The sequence below is a fragment of the Nipponia nippon genome, unplaced genomic scaffold, assembly GCF_047370975.1.
Source record: "Nipponia nippon isolate SJK-2023a ecotype South Korea unplaced genomic scaffold, ASM4737097v1 scaffold_10, whole genome shotgun sequence".
In the NCBI taxonomy this organism is placed as follows: Eukaryota; Metazoa; Chordata; class Aves; order Pelecaniformes; family Threskiornithidae; genus Nipponia; species Nipponia nippon.
The window spans coordinates 6,972,726-6,988,085 of NW_028262291.1; the positions used below are offsets into that span (position 1 = coordinate 6,972,726).

General features: G+C 39.5%; 1 protein-coding gene across 3 annotated transcripts in view; it reads right to left on the reverse strand.

Annotated features, from left to right (window-relative positions):
- Nucleotides 1-320: 320 nt before the first annotated feature.
- Nucleotides 321-15,360, reverse strand: part of CCDC34 (coiled-coil domain containing 34) — a 51,920-nt gene continuing 36,880 nt past the window's right edge. For all 3 annotated transcript variants that reach the window (XR_015701280.1, XR_015701277.1, XR_015701279.1), the window contains 2 exons: nucleotides 9,838-9,970; nucleotides 321-3,536 (listed from right to left, as the gene is read on the reverse strand). The gene's annotated coding sequence lies outside the window, so the exon portion shown is untranslated. The remainder of the gene's footprint in view (nucleotides 3,537-9,837; nucleotides 9,971-15,360) is intronic.

Below are 15,360 nucleotides of genomic sequence, written 5' to 3' on the forward strand. Positions count from 1 at the left end.
CAGCATGGAAAACAAGCCTTAAACAGTCGCATTGAGAAAGCAATTCCATCAGCATTCAGTAGTCAAAAATTCCAACTATGCCTGCAGACCAGGAGAAAGCAGTTGTTCCACCGGTGACTGCAGTCAGACACAGCCTAGCTCTATTTATAAGGCTCCACATCGCATCTTCTAAGAGGCATCTTTCTGAGGCAGGTTTGAAAGCCATCCATGAGGCAAAACGGCAAAGCTTCTTTTCCTGCTGTATCATTGCGCCATTCAGGTGTGAACCCGGTGCCAGGGGATGCAAATTCAGCCTACCCCTACTGGCAGGAAGAGCTGGACATAGCTCAGGGTATTGTTCAACATATCTGCTGGTTCCTGTTCACTGCTAATATCTTTGTTTTCATTGAGGAGCCCTAAATAAGGTCTTCAGAAATTACTTGTTCTTTCCCAGAACACCACGACAGTCGTGGGGAAGGTTTGCAGCTATAGGATTGTCAGAGCTAATGTCTGTCGACTCATGTTGAGCTTGTACAGAGCAGGTTGCCAGTTCACAGAACAAGCACAGTAACAGGAAAGACAAAGAGCAGAAAAGGAAAAGCAATGAAACCGATAGCAACAGATACTGTGAAACTGATAGCCTTAATTTACTGTGTATCCTTCTCAGAAGTTATGGTAACAAAACATTTAATTTCATTTATTCACAGATTTGAATGAGAAAAAGTATGTGGGCTGACTAATAGCACAAATCCTAGTATTAACCATAAACTAGCACAGCAAATTCTACTTCAGAAATTTAAGTTAAAGTGCATCTTGCACTATTTTTCCCCACTTAGTCATTGCTGCATGTCTCTGAAATTCAAGACTTTCAATTTACACCACTTTTTTTTTGAAATTTTCCAGAAATCTGATAAAGTACATACATATGGTGACACAGTGTTTGTCTTCTGAAACAAAATTGTTACTGCACATGCAGCTTTGTTGCCTGCTGGCCTAGGACCCCAGATGCTTTAACAAAATGGCATTTCAGAGCAGCTCAGTGGCCGCTAGAGGTTTCTGGACCCCTCCCCATTCCCTTACTGCTTCAGCTGGGACCCTTCGCCCAGCTCAGGCCATGGGCTTCTGAGCTCTTGTCTCCTGGACATCCCTGGAGGTGCAACTTCTACAGCTCGGGGAAGGTCACCATTCAGAGTGACCTGGGCACGGAGAAGCTGGCCAGATAAAGAGAACGAGGCCAGAGTCCATTAGAAACCTGCCTGACAGGCGGTGTTTCACTGGAGTTGTGCTGCTGGTTAAAAAAAACCCTTCATTTCTTCCAAAATCCATGTTATTCCAGAAAGTTATCAAACATGTAGCAGTTCACACTCTTGTTTGCTCAACAGTGATTGGGAATGAGCCAAATGACAAAAGGTGTTGATCTGATTTGTTGGCCTGCCCAGCACTACAAATTTCAAAAGCCGTTTGTCATGTAAAGCAAAACCCTCAAAAAGATGGATGAGAGGAACATGGATTCACTGATTTTCCTGGACGCACTTTTGGAATTTTGTAACGTGACTCGACAAATCAAAATTTTGATGGTTAAAAGGTGGCAGAAAGGTTTACAGGAACAAGCAAGCTGCACTGTAGGAAGCACCACACAGAGCTTCCAGCTGGGAATTCAGATGGAACAGGGGATAATACAGTTAACAAAAATCAAAACTAATAAATGTTAAAACAGTGGAGTTCTCTCTGTGGACCTGCAAGATGTTATCTGGAAGGGAAAGGAGAAGGACAGAAGGATATATTTCTGTACTACTCACAAAAGTCTTTCCTAACATACCAGGTCATTTAGGAAGTTTTACATACCCCTTTAAAATGTCTCGTCTTCAGCTGGTTTTGACATGCCTTTCCCATTAAGGTAAGTGGTAAATGCAGGCAAATTAAAATAATCCCCTTGGGCCATTGTAGGGAATGTTCCTGCCACTTCCACCACTGGCTCAACTCCACCCACCACAAAACCTGTAGTGGGAGAACTGGAGTGCAGAAAGCACCAGTGACCCTGTGCACACTACGAGCACCTAAATCAGAGTGCGCAGGGGTCTGGTGCTCAAGGCTAGTCAGCCCAGGGGTGGACTGTTATTGTTCAGAGCCTGATTTACCACTAGTACTTCCAGCATGGTTACCTGGAGGTTAGCAAGCCTAGGAAACGAGATTTCATGGAGCAAAGCAACTGGCAGCAGGAAAGGTACACAGGCAGCATTCACTGCATCCCCTTAGCTCCTAAGATTTAGGTCAATAACTGACCGTACAATATGTACTCATGTGGTTCTGTGCTACTCATGACTTTGAAATCAAAAGTGAGACTTTTTTGTCTTTCCAGTCCAATTTTTCACCAATATTTTACCAGTTTGCAGATAGTAACTGTTGAAACAGTTATTACCATGAGCCACATGTTGATATGCCCACCACTAGAAACAGTCCTGCTGAAGCAAACAGCCCCACTCCTGCTGTAAGGCACCAATATTCAACGTGAGAATGCAAAGCAAAACCTTTTCCTAAATCTCAAGGGTTAAAATAGGAGAAAAACTAAACATGATTTTTCAGTTACTATGAGACACGTTTCTTTTAGAACTGCTTCTCATAATTGTAATCAGTTAAGTGACTGGTTTAAAATCATTATTGAACCAAGTGTTCAAGAATTTGCTATAGTAACAGTAGAATTCTTATACGGTGAGCTGTATTACTACTCAGTAATTGTCCTCTTTATTGTAGGTATAAAAAAAATTACACTTTACCTTTTCACAGTAGCAGAACTACTATTAGGACTGAGAAAAGGCTTGTTAAAGCATGAACTTTTGGAACTATTTGTTTCAAAGCTGGAAAAAACAGCTGGACGGCTATAGATATAGGACACAATCTAACTAGGGGTAATCCCTAGATCCAGTAAAATTAAGCCCTAAAATCAGGGAGTTCACCTGAATAATAAGGGAGATTAGGATTTGATCCCATGTCCCTGATGTTAATTTGTCACCCTATATTGCCTAGCAATAAACAATTGAGGGCAAATCCTGGAAGGCTGATAGGAGTCCAGGGAACTTAATGCCTGGCAAAGATAAGGAAAGTATATTGTTTCCTGTTTACACTGGACATGAGCTTTATATAATTATCCTACCAGTTAGGATTAACAGGGCAATTATCCTGGCAAACAATGGGACATTGATGACAGCAAAACAAAGGCATCTCAGAGCAGCTCCTTGGTCAGCGCTGCTCCCAGCGGAGCCCCTCCGAATCCCCTCAGTCCTGGCTGCCGTCCCAGCGCTATCAGCCCTGGAACAAGGGCTGCACAGTTACAGGGGGAGCAGCAAGGGAAACAGTTTTCCTAACCTGTCAGCGTTTAAGAACTCAAACATTTTTCCTTGCCACAAAAGGATTTGAAAATTTGGAGGGAAAAATGTCCACAGAATAAGCATATGCAGAAGAACAGATTGGCTGGAGAGAGCAGCTTTGGTTTCCACGCTTTTGAAATGTTTCCTTCAGATTTTGACCTCCTTTTTCTGAGCGAAAGCAGCATTTCAACACTGGAATAGAAAAAAGAGGAAATGTCAGAATGGGAATGTCAAAGGGCCTTTTTCTTTTTTTTTTTTTTTTTAACCCAAAAAACCTCTAACCAGGAGACTCAGCTAGCTGAATCTTCTTGGCAACAATTCCAGTTCAGTGAATTGACTCATTTTGTCAGAAAATTTCTGACCAGCAACAGTCCGTGGTTCATACAGGACAAAAGAATAAAACAACACTGCCATTCCCATGACTCTATTTCTAGCACAGGGGACTCTGTTCGGGCCTGGCATGGCAGGCACCGTGCTCTGTGGTAGCATTTCTTCGTCCCTTGCCATACCAGACCTAAACAAAGCCTGAGTCGCGGAAGGCACTCGCTCTGAGCACTGATTCCCATGTTAGACGAGCCCTTAAAGTTACCCAACCTGAGCAGCCGTACAACACAATGTCTAGAAATTAAATGAATCATTCCAAATTTTAACACTGAATTTGTACTTTTTCCAGCGTATTTCAGAGCCATCTTCAGATTGCTCTGAAATGCACTGGTGCCTGCTGGCCCCTTGTTAACCCGAGAATCCCAAAACACCAGAAATTTAGACCTAATTCATAACCTGGCCAATTATATTTAGCCCTAATATTTTCTCTTCTGTACAGAGAAAAGGGAAAATTCTTTTCTTTTCTGAATGCCACTCAAAAGATGATTGTGTCTATAGAATACCTCACACTAAATCTTAAAATACCTACAATCTTAAATACCTAAAAACCTGAATCTTTGGATAGAGACTCAATATCTATGGTAAAATTGACCTTTAAAATCCCAATATTCAGGTATTTCAAACATTCTCTCTATTGCAATATCTACAACCAACATCCTGAAGGAGACCAGAACTGAGACTCTCTATTAGTTATCCAAATTCCAGATTTTCCAAGACCAGCTGAACCACACTGCAAGAGCTGGTGCTCTGTACTTGTGACTGATGCTTATTTCTGTCTGAATAAGCTCACTACCTTACTGAGGCTTAAGTAAAACCTCCAGCAAAAACACCTTGCGCCTCAACCATATTAGAAAAAGAACAGATTCTAAGTGGTTCCCAGACAGGAGCAAAGTCTAAAACTCAATGACTTCTTCTATATGAATTCAAGTTGCCTTTATTCCTCATATTTCATTCTGGAGACCAGCAGCCACAGAATACTCACCCACTGCAAATATACACTGAACAAATAAAAGTTCCCTTCAGTTTAAGGAAGCTCATTACATAAGTACATATTCTTCCAGAAATTGGAGAAGGCTGTGAGAAGATAGGATGGTATTTCTTTTCTCCTTTTGTCTTTTTGTATTCAATTTTTGGTGGAGTTTTCTTAAAGTGAAGAAGAATCATGAGGCAAGAGGAAAGAAATCATTTGGAAGCTGTGCGGGTTAGCAAAATACACTGGAGAAAACAAGAGAAAGGATCTTAATACTTTCATACTGTTAAGCAGGAAAGAAGCAGAGGATAGATACTTTTTAATGAACGTGATGCTACTTTTACATCCCTGTTCTCTCTAGGGACTTGCACATACTTTTTAGTTTTGACTGATAATAAATAATAGGTTTCCTGCCACTAACGACAAGGTTCCCTCTCCCCTCCCAGGTTAACCGGGTCTGTCCAAGAGATCTGGCCCTTCGCACACAATAGCTCACTTGCTGCAGAGCCCCTGCAGAGGCACGCTGAAAGCACACAGAAAAATATTTCTTCTGCTCTCTTCCTGAACTTCTTAAACTCTAGGTGACCCAGAGTAAAATCCATTTTAATGGGGCCTTGGTTAAATCAGTCCACTGAGTCCTTGTTGAACTAGGCAACACTATGCAGAAATAAAAAAAATAATTAGAAAAAGACATTCTTGTTTCTTTTTGGAGACTTGGTTTTTACTTTCCTTTCCTTTGACAGCAAGGAAATATTTATGTTCCCAGTTTTTTTTTAATCCTCACTTCACTTCACAGAGCTAACCAGCGTTATTCAAATAGTGCAGCTACTGTTCATTAAACAGTGGTGCATTTGGTTTCGTGGTAGTACTCCTCCAGTGCCATAGCAGATGAGGTCCTGTTACTCCACTGAACTATTCAACACATGCTTCTGATTTGCACTCAATAATTCCCTTTGATGGTGACACAAGTCCAGTGAGCAACAGTGAGAACTGAGAACTGGTAAGGAACACATCAAAGTTGTTTTTAATGTAAAAAGAAAGTAAAAATATGTCTCTGCATTCCACCAGAACATCAACTTTCTAATCTCTCATTTCAGTCTGATGCTGCAGTGAGAGAAGCCTGAGATATTACAGTAGATGTATTACTTTATCTCTGTTGAGCTTTTCTCTGGTGCAGAAGTTATATTACGTTTAACTGTATGGCTACTCTAGCAATTTCAAGACAAGTGCGTAGAAAAAGTACAGAAGATGCAAGATGTCTTCAAAAACTTATGTTATTAGTATCATAAACCTCAATCTTCACACATCCAAACTCCTGCAAGCATGATAAATCTACATTACTGAAATAGTGCATTCTTGAATCAAGTTTTAATTTGGATTAGCATAACTGTGACAAAGGAGGTGGATTTTGCAACAAACCAGAATCTCGGCTCTTGATATTGTCATGTGTATTTAAACAAATTTAGTTACACCAAAACAGTCAAAGTAAGCTAAGAACATGCCTTTCCTGGAGCATGAGCAACAAGTACTCTAGGAGGTGTAGGAGACACTGGAGAGACAGACCCTTCCTATCGTTGCATTCTGTAGCTTCTCATGAAGTGTTACAGTCTTTCATCGACCTTTGGGCATGTTCTTATGAGACACAAACCAACCACAAGTGTTAGGACTGCAGCATCAAACTTACGTTGAGTCGTTTGTTTGCAGAGTTTGAAAAGCTTGAATAAACCCTGCCACATTCACCAGTCTTTCAGGACTCCACATCCACAGTTCCTTGTACAATTGTGTGTTCTCTGGATTTATGTGTATATAACACTGTTCTTTATGACTGAAAGACGTAAGCACACATTCCTTCAGGTTTCCCTTGCCTTCTAATATTTCTACATCAGCAGCTAGAGTCTCTACCAATCCACAGCTACACAAAATGCACTTCTTTCATGCTGGCATTTCATTCTATTTTCAAAAGCATTTTTAGGAATGAGTCTGAGGCAAACAAATTTTCTAAAGTATTAAGCAGTTCCTGGGTTTGAAAAATCTTACCACATCGTTTAGACGGCCAGTCTTATAAGCCCCGAGGCAAATTTTCAGTACTGAGACAACAGAGGAGACACACACTCTTTTTAATACTACTAGTATTTGATCATTTAAACAGCCGTATACATTTTGTAATGCAGTCCTTGGAATTTTTTCTCTACCCCCCAGGCACTCTTTAAACAAAGGGTGCCTACATTTGCTGTACAGGTCTTTACACAGAGGCTAGGAAAAACTTCTTACAGTAAAAACCACAGCAACAAGAAAAACACCAGTTTAAATGATGAGCCACAGCTGGGGATCAAAGGGTCAGCATTTTCACCAGAAGGGAATCCCTCTTCCACTCCTTGTATTATTTATCAAACTAATTACTGGACTTTTCTTCAACAAAGAGCACTGTTTCTCCACTTTTGGCTCCCTTTGCCTCTAAATTTTGAGTACTTTAGCAACAGTTGGTCAAAGTAAGAAAGCTGCTGAGGGCTACTACAACACGAACTGCCTCTATTTTCTTTTTGCCTCTTCCCTAGCCCATAACCCACACCAAGTTTTGCTCTCTCCATTACCCGTAGCTTAGATACATTATATTTAGATTAAACAGTCACAGTCCTTAGAACAAGATGCTTATCTCCTTTCAACTGCTCCAGTCTAAAAGCGATCACAGTCCTCAGCCTTTGTGAACTTTACAACTTGTTGGATTTTTCTTGAAATGTGTCTATTCTTAAAAGCCAAACCCATGGAAAAATAACTGAAACCAAATGCCATGTGATCAGGGCCAACCATAACACACGAGAGCCCTAAAATAACAGGAGAGATACTGCGGTAATGCCTGACCTTCTGAACTGTGCATATGGGTTGAAGCAAAACAGCCCATATTCACGTCTTAAATGGTGCATCCTAATAGTTTATTTGTAATGTAGAAGAACCCAGTTTACAGAGCCATGATTTTAAAGCTTCAAGGACTCGCTTTAGATGCCAGAAATGACTTCACTTTTGGAATAAGCTTAAACAAGGTCACAGTTGAACTTTATTAGCTTATATGGTCAAAATCAGTTCAGCAGGCAGTTGCAATGGCTGCAGGCATTCCCTCTTTCTCCTATCATGTTTCCACCTCAAAAAGAAAGGTGCTTTAGCAGATTTTCTGTTCAAAACATCTTTGAAATATGGAGTTATTCCGGCTGGCCTGAAACTAGCAGTTCAAAAAATTTTGTTTAAAGTATACAGGCAACACAACTTCAACAAGGAGTTTCTTATAGAGACGTTATCAGCCTGTTCAGATCTGCATCCAGCCCTTAACTCAAGTGATAATGTCTACCAATTACACTCAGATCATCCCTGTAGAAACTGAGCATATGTAATCCCAGTAATCTAAAATGCAGATTATGTTGCTGCAGACAAAGATGACTGGAGCCCTTCATATACATCCATATGCAGACCATAATGCCACCAGGATACTTACTGACAAGAAACAGCAATCTTTGTGAAGACAAATAAAGAAGCAATGATATGTCAATAAACAGTAACTTCAGGCAACAAAGCTATAGCAGTGTGGGGATAACGGCCACGGCTATCCACGTTACATATACAGTCAGTCAGGACGTTCAGTACCTGTTACTGTTAGGAGCTGAGTTAAATCTCTGTACAAACTACGAGTGTAAACGCTACCCTCTATCCAACCTAAATGTTCGAGGTGGCCAGACACAAAACCAAACCGCAGACACATCACCTGCACCCCAAAGAAAGCATATTCAGGTTTGCTCAGGAATTAGTAAAGGTGTTTCCTGGGAAATATTTTTAACAGGATGTGCAACTGTGACACCAGGAAAGGAAAAAGCACTGGGGAAAAGGACAGATGCATCAAAGATGACGACATCCAGGCAGGTGCTGAAGTCTTGGTAGCGTGAATAAAAGGGAAAAACTTTGAGAAAGTTGCTGGGTCTGGTGCTAGCTGAATGAGGGTGACAGCTAGTAACAGTTTTGTTATTATTCCTATCCTGTTTTCAGGGAAACTGATTGTCCTACTTTCTTTGTAAATGAACAGGATCATTTTAGAGACTCCTCAATCCACAGCCATGCTTCCTTACATGCAGGAAAAACTTATAAAGCCCTTGGCCTTCCAGACAGGCATGCAGTCAGAAGAGTAAACTTTGTTGCCAACTAACACCACTGGTGCTACCTACAGCCTTTATGCTACACACCTACAATGAAATCCTGATGCCATTCTAGTTGAAAGTCCTTCTACTGCTGGCAGCAACATAGACAAGATTTTCTTTTTAAGCATACCTTTACTTCACTAAAAAGTTTCATATGAATAAAGAGAAAAGCATTACAAGAACTACGTAAGACAGTTTTGACTTTCCCTCCCTTCTAGGTCTTGAGTACATATATATCTGCATTCCCACGCTTACAGAACTCTTGCAGCAGAAGCTACCAAAGATCCTGGCAGAGGTGGGCAAATCAATAGGTAAAAGATACCGAAACTGTGTGCAATTTGCAATGCTCTGCTTGACAGGCAGTTATCCCGAATAAACAGTTTTGACAATAAAGGTGAGATGTGGCAGCCAGACCACAGAGGAAAGGAGAACAGTAAAATGTCTCTTAATGCATGAAGAATGCAAGCATAAAAATGGAAGCACTTCTTGTACACAGATAGGGTAGAGTGGCCAGAGGACGAACTGTTACAACTGTTGGTTTTGGCACAGGATCATACTTTGCTGTACTACTTCCTTCAGGTGAACTCCTGCCAGAAATATTGCTGGGCAGAATCCAGACTTTCATCTGACCAGAATCACCGAGCACAAGCAGAGACCATTCAAACTGAACTGTAGAGAAGGGGTTAAAAATATAAACCACCACTTCCTACAGGCCTCAGAAAACAAAAACAGGTTCACCATAAAGATACACCTTCTTTGTAGGACGTTATTTAAAATCCATGGAAGTCAGTAAACTGGATGCTTCTAACTGTTAACAGGGATACTTCCACGTTTTGGGTTTGGGTTTTAGTATCATCCATCCAGAACACTGACTTCTTTCTTCTCTGTTGGTTACAACCTCAAGAGAGAAGATGAGTACACAGAGCTAACAGTGGCTCACACAAGAAGGCGTAGGACTTACGGCAGGCTGACTCTAGATGATGACAGTTAGTACCCATACACTGTTCCACTGTCTTCTACTGTATCTTCTGCTGGCAGCCTTCATAATGCTTTCAGTATAACATTGCAAAATGTTATTTTGCAGAAACGTGACCCTGCAAGGAAAAAAAAAGAACAGCTGCTGCAATGTCTTTCTTCTAAAGTCAGTAATTATAATGGAAAGTCCAATTATTTAATATGATCAGGACAGAAATCCTTCAGCTCTGACATCCTCCCAGTCCTATGACATGAAGGATGATCCTGATCTTTCCAAAAACATCTCTTCATCTGCCTCTTCTCCCATCCCATCAAACCACTGAGCTATTCTCAAACACTTGTACAAATGGGAAGAGGAAACTGAACTGACGCTAACATCCTCATCTCCAAAAATGAGGTAGCTCCCTTGTGCTGTATCATTTGCTCCCTTTTGAGTCCTGATGAAGTACAAAACATAACAACACACAAAAGTTCTGCTTAACCTTAATTCTTAACATTCAAGTTTCATTTATAGCTTACTTCAAAGTAGCTCAAGCAAAGGGGTCTTACTCCAGAGCTCTGAATTGTTATCTACACAAGATTTTAAAAGCTGTAATTTCTGATTTCAGTAAAAATATTTTAGTTCTTCTGTATACCGTGCCCTCTTTCTAAAAATAGTCTTAGTTTCCTGTCTTAAAAACCGGTCTGTCTTCAGTCACAGAAAGAGGATGATTTGGAAAATTTTTCCTCTATTCATCTGATACTTTCATAAGTGCTAGAAGGCAACAAATAATAGTGCCACTCTTGGTAATAATTTTGATTATATCGGTATCCTATGAACTAAAAATTAACAATAATGCAGATCAGAGTCATACAACGTACCCTATTAGCAAACAACACATGCTACCTCTGTACACATCCAGGACGGGACATTGCTAAACAAGATGGATCAGGGAAGGGAAGACAAATCAGGTTTAGCCTGGTCAAGAAACATTTATTGAAATTGGACACAGTTGTGCTTTTTCCTAATAGATACAGCACTCCTCAGAGCAGAAACACATGATATTGTGTCAACATTTGGCTCTGTTAACTGCATTTGAAGACAGCTTTGTGATTACAGAAACTATACTGGAATAATATTGGCTCATACATACAACAGTATCTCAGTCCTCTCCTTTCACAGCTAGCTTTCTCTTGCCCTACTGGTGTGCCTGTTTTCATGTAACTTGGTAGAACTGTCCAGCTGTTCAGACCCGAATCACCCAGAATGAGGCTTTTTTTCCCTGTAGCATCCTAATTAGCTTGTCAAGAACAGACCCAAGTGGGAACCTGCAATGCAGAACTGCAATGAAAGAGCCTGTGGCAGAACAACTGGTTCCCCTAAAACGCAAAATGTCATAACAGACCCCTGCAGTCTCTTAAACGAATCTCTTTTGCTGAGGTCCTTGGATCTCAGAAATCATGCACGTTAATTCTTCCTACAGATATCGAATATAAAGATGTGCTAACAGCCTAGATGTCAAAGACAAAAATCCTTCCTTTCACTTAGACAATTAATCTTCTCAGTAATAGCATGTTCTTTTACAGATTTTTATACCTAGTTCATAAAAACAACCAGAAAAGAGTGAGAAACGCACAAAGCAAGCCACAGGCAATGCTGAGGGCTGACAGAGTCCGCTTCCTCTTGCTTGTTCTATCAACTAGGCAAGCACCCAGAGAACATTTTCAAGAGTTTCCATTAACCTGGGTTTCCTGAGCTTCGTAACCATTGAGCTCTTCCAGGAAGCTACAGCGAATAGCTACGCTAGCCAAGGATGCTGCAGAGCATCAGCTCACCCTGAAATGCTGAGTGGCATAACAGGCTCTTGCCCTCTGGTTTTCACAGTGAGCGTCCTTCCAAGGGAGGCCAACGCAAGATGAGGATTTACGTCTTTAAAAACAGGATGAACAATTAATGCCTATGTTAACGTGTTCAAGTTTTTACAAGCTGGAGCCTGAATATTTGTAATCTAATGACAAATGTAAAAATTTAGACATGGAACTTGACATTTTATCTTCATCACATAGATCTAATGCATAGAATTTAAGTTCTTGTATTTTACACGTATATCATATATGTGAGATATACTTCGGAAAATACAGCCAGATTCTTTGCTAGATATTGAACTGCTCTCCTCAGCTGCTTTTAATTTTTGGAACCTCTTTAAATGTGCAGATTAGCTCTTTTGTAAATACTTTAGCCAGTCATAAATACTCAGCATTATGAAGAACAGTAAGGTCAAATTCTTGCTTTCTGTAACAGTTTACTTTTTCCACATTTAATGAAATATTTTGTGAAAATCAAGCATCTGACAACCTAATTAAATATCAACTCTTTGTCTGCTTTTTTTAGATTAAAACACACAGATTTATGCAAGCGATGAAAGGAAACTCATGCAATGTTGAGGAGTTGCCTCCTTAGTATGAAGAAGTCTGGAAAAGTTTTGCTGAAAGCACACACGCCAAATGAGAAGTTCATATGTAATGTCTCCGAAAAGCATACTACCTTCCTGAATAAATCAAAAGGAAATCCATAACTGTATTAGTTACATATATAGTTAAGACGATACCAAACGAGTTCATATCTCATGACTGACTATACATTAATTTTTGCACCCCTCCCTTATACTGGTCTGGTGATACAAGGAGAAAAGTAAGTCCCTACATTCCCTTACCTTCCTGTAACCTGCCTGCGCTATCAAGACTTATTTGGAGGAGGAGAAATTAGAGATAAAGAAAATATGATTAAGAGGTTAAGAAGTCAACCTCACAAGAGAAGGCCTGCAAGGCATGCAATGTGCTGCGTCCTAAAGATGAAACATTTGCTTTTCAAAGCAGCTGAGGTGAATGAGTTTCCAACAATGACAAGAGAACCTAGAGATCCATTAGGACCTAGAGTTCAACTAGACGAAAGAAAAATCCCACTCATTTCTATCAGCACTTCCATCTAAACAGAATATATTGAAAACATCTTTCGAGTCAAACTCCTCACCATTTGCCTAATGCACTGATCAACTGATATTTTCTTTGAATTATTTGCTTTGCAATCTTTTTATTATTTAAAACAAGCTGAACAATCACATATTATAAAAAACTAAAGATAATGGAAGCAGTAATATTCATTTTCCACTGGGTTAAGGACTGAACAAACTTTGCAAACTTTTCATTGATACGAGGATTGTTCGGTTTGACAGAATTATTTTCAGATTCAAAAAGTACCCATTCCTTCTTAAAAATCAAAATTGGTGCTATATGGCATATTGTGTAATCATATCCTCATCACATGGAAGGCAATGAGGAACATATATTCTAGATACTAAAATCCAGAAAAGACTCTCAAATGCATGGGAACATTTTTCTGCCAACAAGTATGGTTCCAAAAACTCAAGAATCCAGTTATGTCTCAGGGTTGTTTTCAAGACTCAGTTTACCAAGAATCACACTATGTCCAGAATATTACAGAGCACCAAGACATCTAGTGAGTGAAAAATATATTGCAAGTAAAATTACTTTATATTATGTAAACTAAACAATGTTGGGTTTAGTTATTAGATACAAGAAGTCTTGTGGGAGCATTGCTAGAGGAGTATCATAACTATATGATTTTTTTACTGTACACTTACAATCCTTAAAGTTCCCAGGAAAAGAAATGAGTGGAAAGATGCTCCGTCAAAACCAGCCTGTGTGGGATCTCTGACAGCCAACTGTATTCATATACTGCATTCCAGTCTCAGCAATGAAAGGAAAAACTCAAGCTCGACTAGGAAAGGCCTACCTCCACCGATGCTTTTGCAACTGCCATTTCCCACTTCCCCTATACTGGCTGAGGCAAATCCTTTAATCTGTGCCTCTGAATGTTTTTTAAAGTTTTATTTAGTAATTTTTCTTATCTTGAGGGCTTTTAGCATTGCAATGCTCTCGTCTTTTATCAGGTTCTTGCTTTCATAAAGATGTAGTACCAGAAGAACTCAGAGAAATAATGTTTACTGGTTTTGCCAATAGTGCAGGTTTGGCATTAAGTCCTACCCATTAAACAGATACCTGGCATATTTATCACTATAGACCAGATTTATTTAAAATAAAATTCAGAAACTGTGAAGAAGCACATGGCACAGAAGGCCTGAACCCTCCTTTCTTTTGAAAGAAAACATGAGTTTTCCACAACTGGATTGACATAAAGAAGCATGACAAAAACCTGCAATGACTTAATTCCTGAATCAATAAAAAGATCAAGCTAATTATTTTCCCTATGGGCCTGGCAAACACAGTTCAAGCAATCTACCGTCATCAGCTTCAAATACATCAGAACTGCTTCTTGGGGCTCGTAAAAAAAAGAGCAAGCAAATTAGTTCAGAGAGCAGAACCCCTGACATTCTGCCAGGAAACCATGTATGGAAGAATATGTAGGAAAGATGTAACGCCAACACATGAATCACGTTTGAAAAACAGAAGGTACTCTTTCAAAAGTTGAAATTATCAAATAATCATAACCAAAAATGGAGATTTTAAAAAAAAAAAAAATCAATGTATTGTAACAGGTTTACTATAAATTGCAAGGGTTGGTAATGACGAAAAACATCCAAATTCCTTGAAATTCGAAATTAGGTAAGGTTCTCTTATTTACGTAATTTTCTTTATCAATTCCTTTTTTTTTAAATTTAATCTAAGCAAATTCACATTCACCTTTATACTCGATAAATAGCATAGATTGGGTACACACCACACCTACATTTGTATCCCTACATATCTTCCATAAAGAAAAAATATTGTTTAAAACAGAGCAGTAGGAGATGATTTTTTTTTTTTTTCCCCCTCAAGAACTTGAGAAAAAAAAGTATTTTCCAACCACACTATCACAATCCCTGTTACGTTTGAGACTGATTGTGTTAGTAGGGCAGGAAAGGCTTAGTGGGAATTTCTGTTTGTCAGAACCCCTTGAAAACAGACCCCTCCATCTTTACTCCTACATTTTATGCAGCAGTCTGCTGAGATGGAGACAGACTTTGTATTACCCATTGGCTGGCCCTTTTGCTGGGTCAGACATCCTTGACCTACTAAACTGCTTAAGTTTTAATTGCTTAGGTTTAATTGCTGATGTTTGACCTGGTATTGTCAGATGGTTTTGGTATGTGAACTTTGCTTTTTGTGATGTTGTGAGAAAATTTTGGATTGAAGAAAAGGGAATCCCATAAATCTTGAGTTCAGACTGACTTTAGTTATCTGTGAGAGTTTCTTCTTCACATTGATTAGGATTCCATCATTAGTTACGGTTACATATCAAATGACTTTTGACAAATCTCTTTTACCACAATCCAGCCAGAGGCTCCTAAACCAGGGTTTCTCAGAAATTTCCAATCATTTCACTAGTTTCAGCATGTCTGGATTTTTAAAGGTGTTCACACAGCTTCTGGAAAGCATGGATAGTTAGGTAAGCTAGAAGAATTGGTGAGTAACAGTCCTAACGATAGTAAACACAAAATTAAGGGTTATA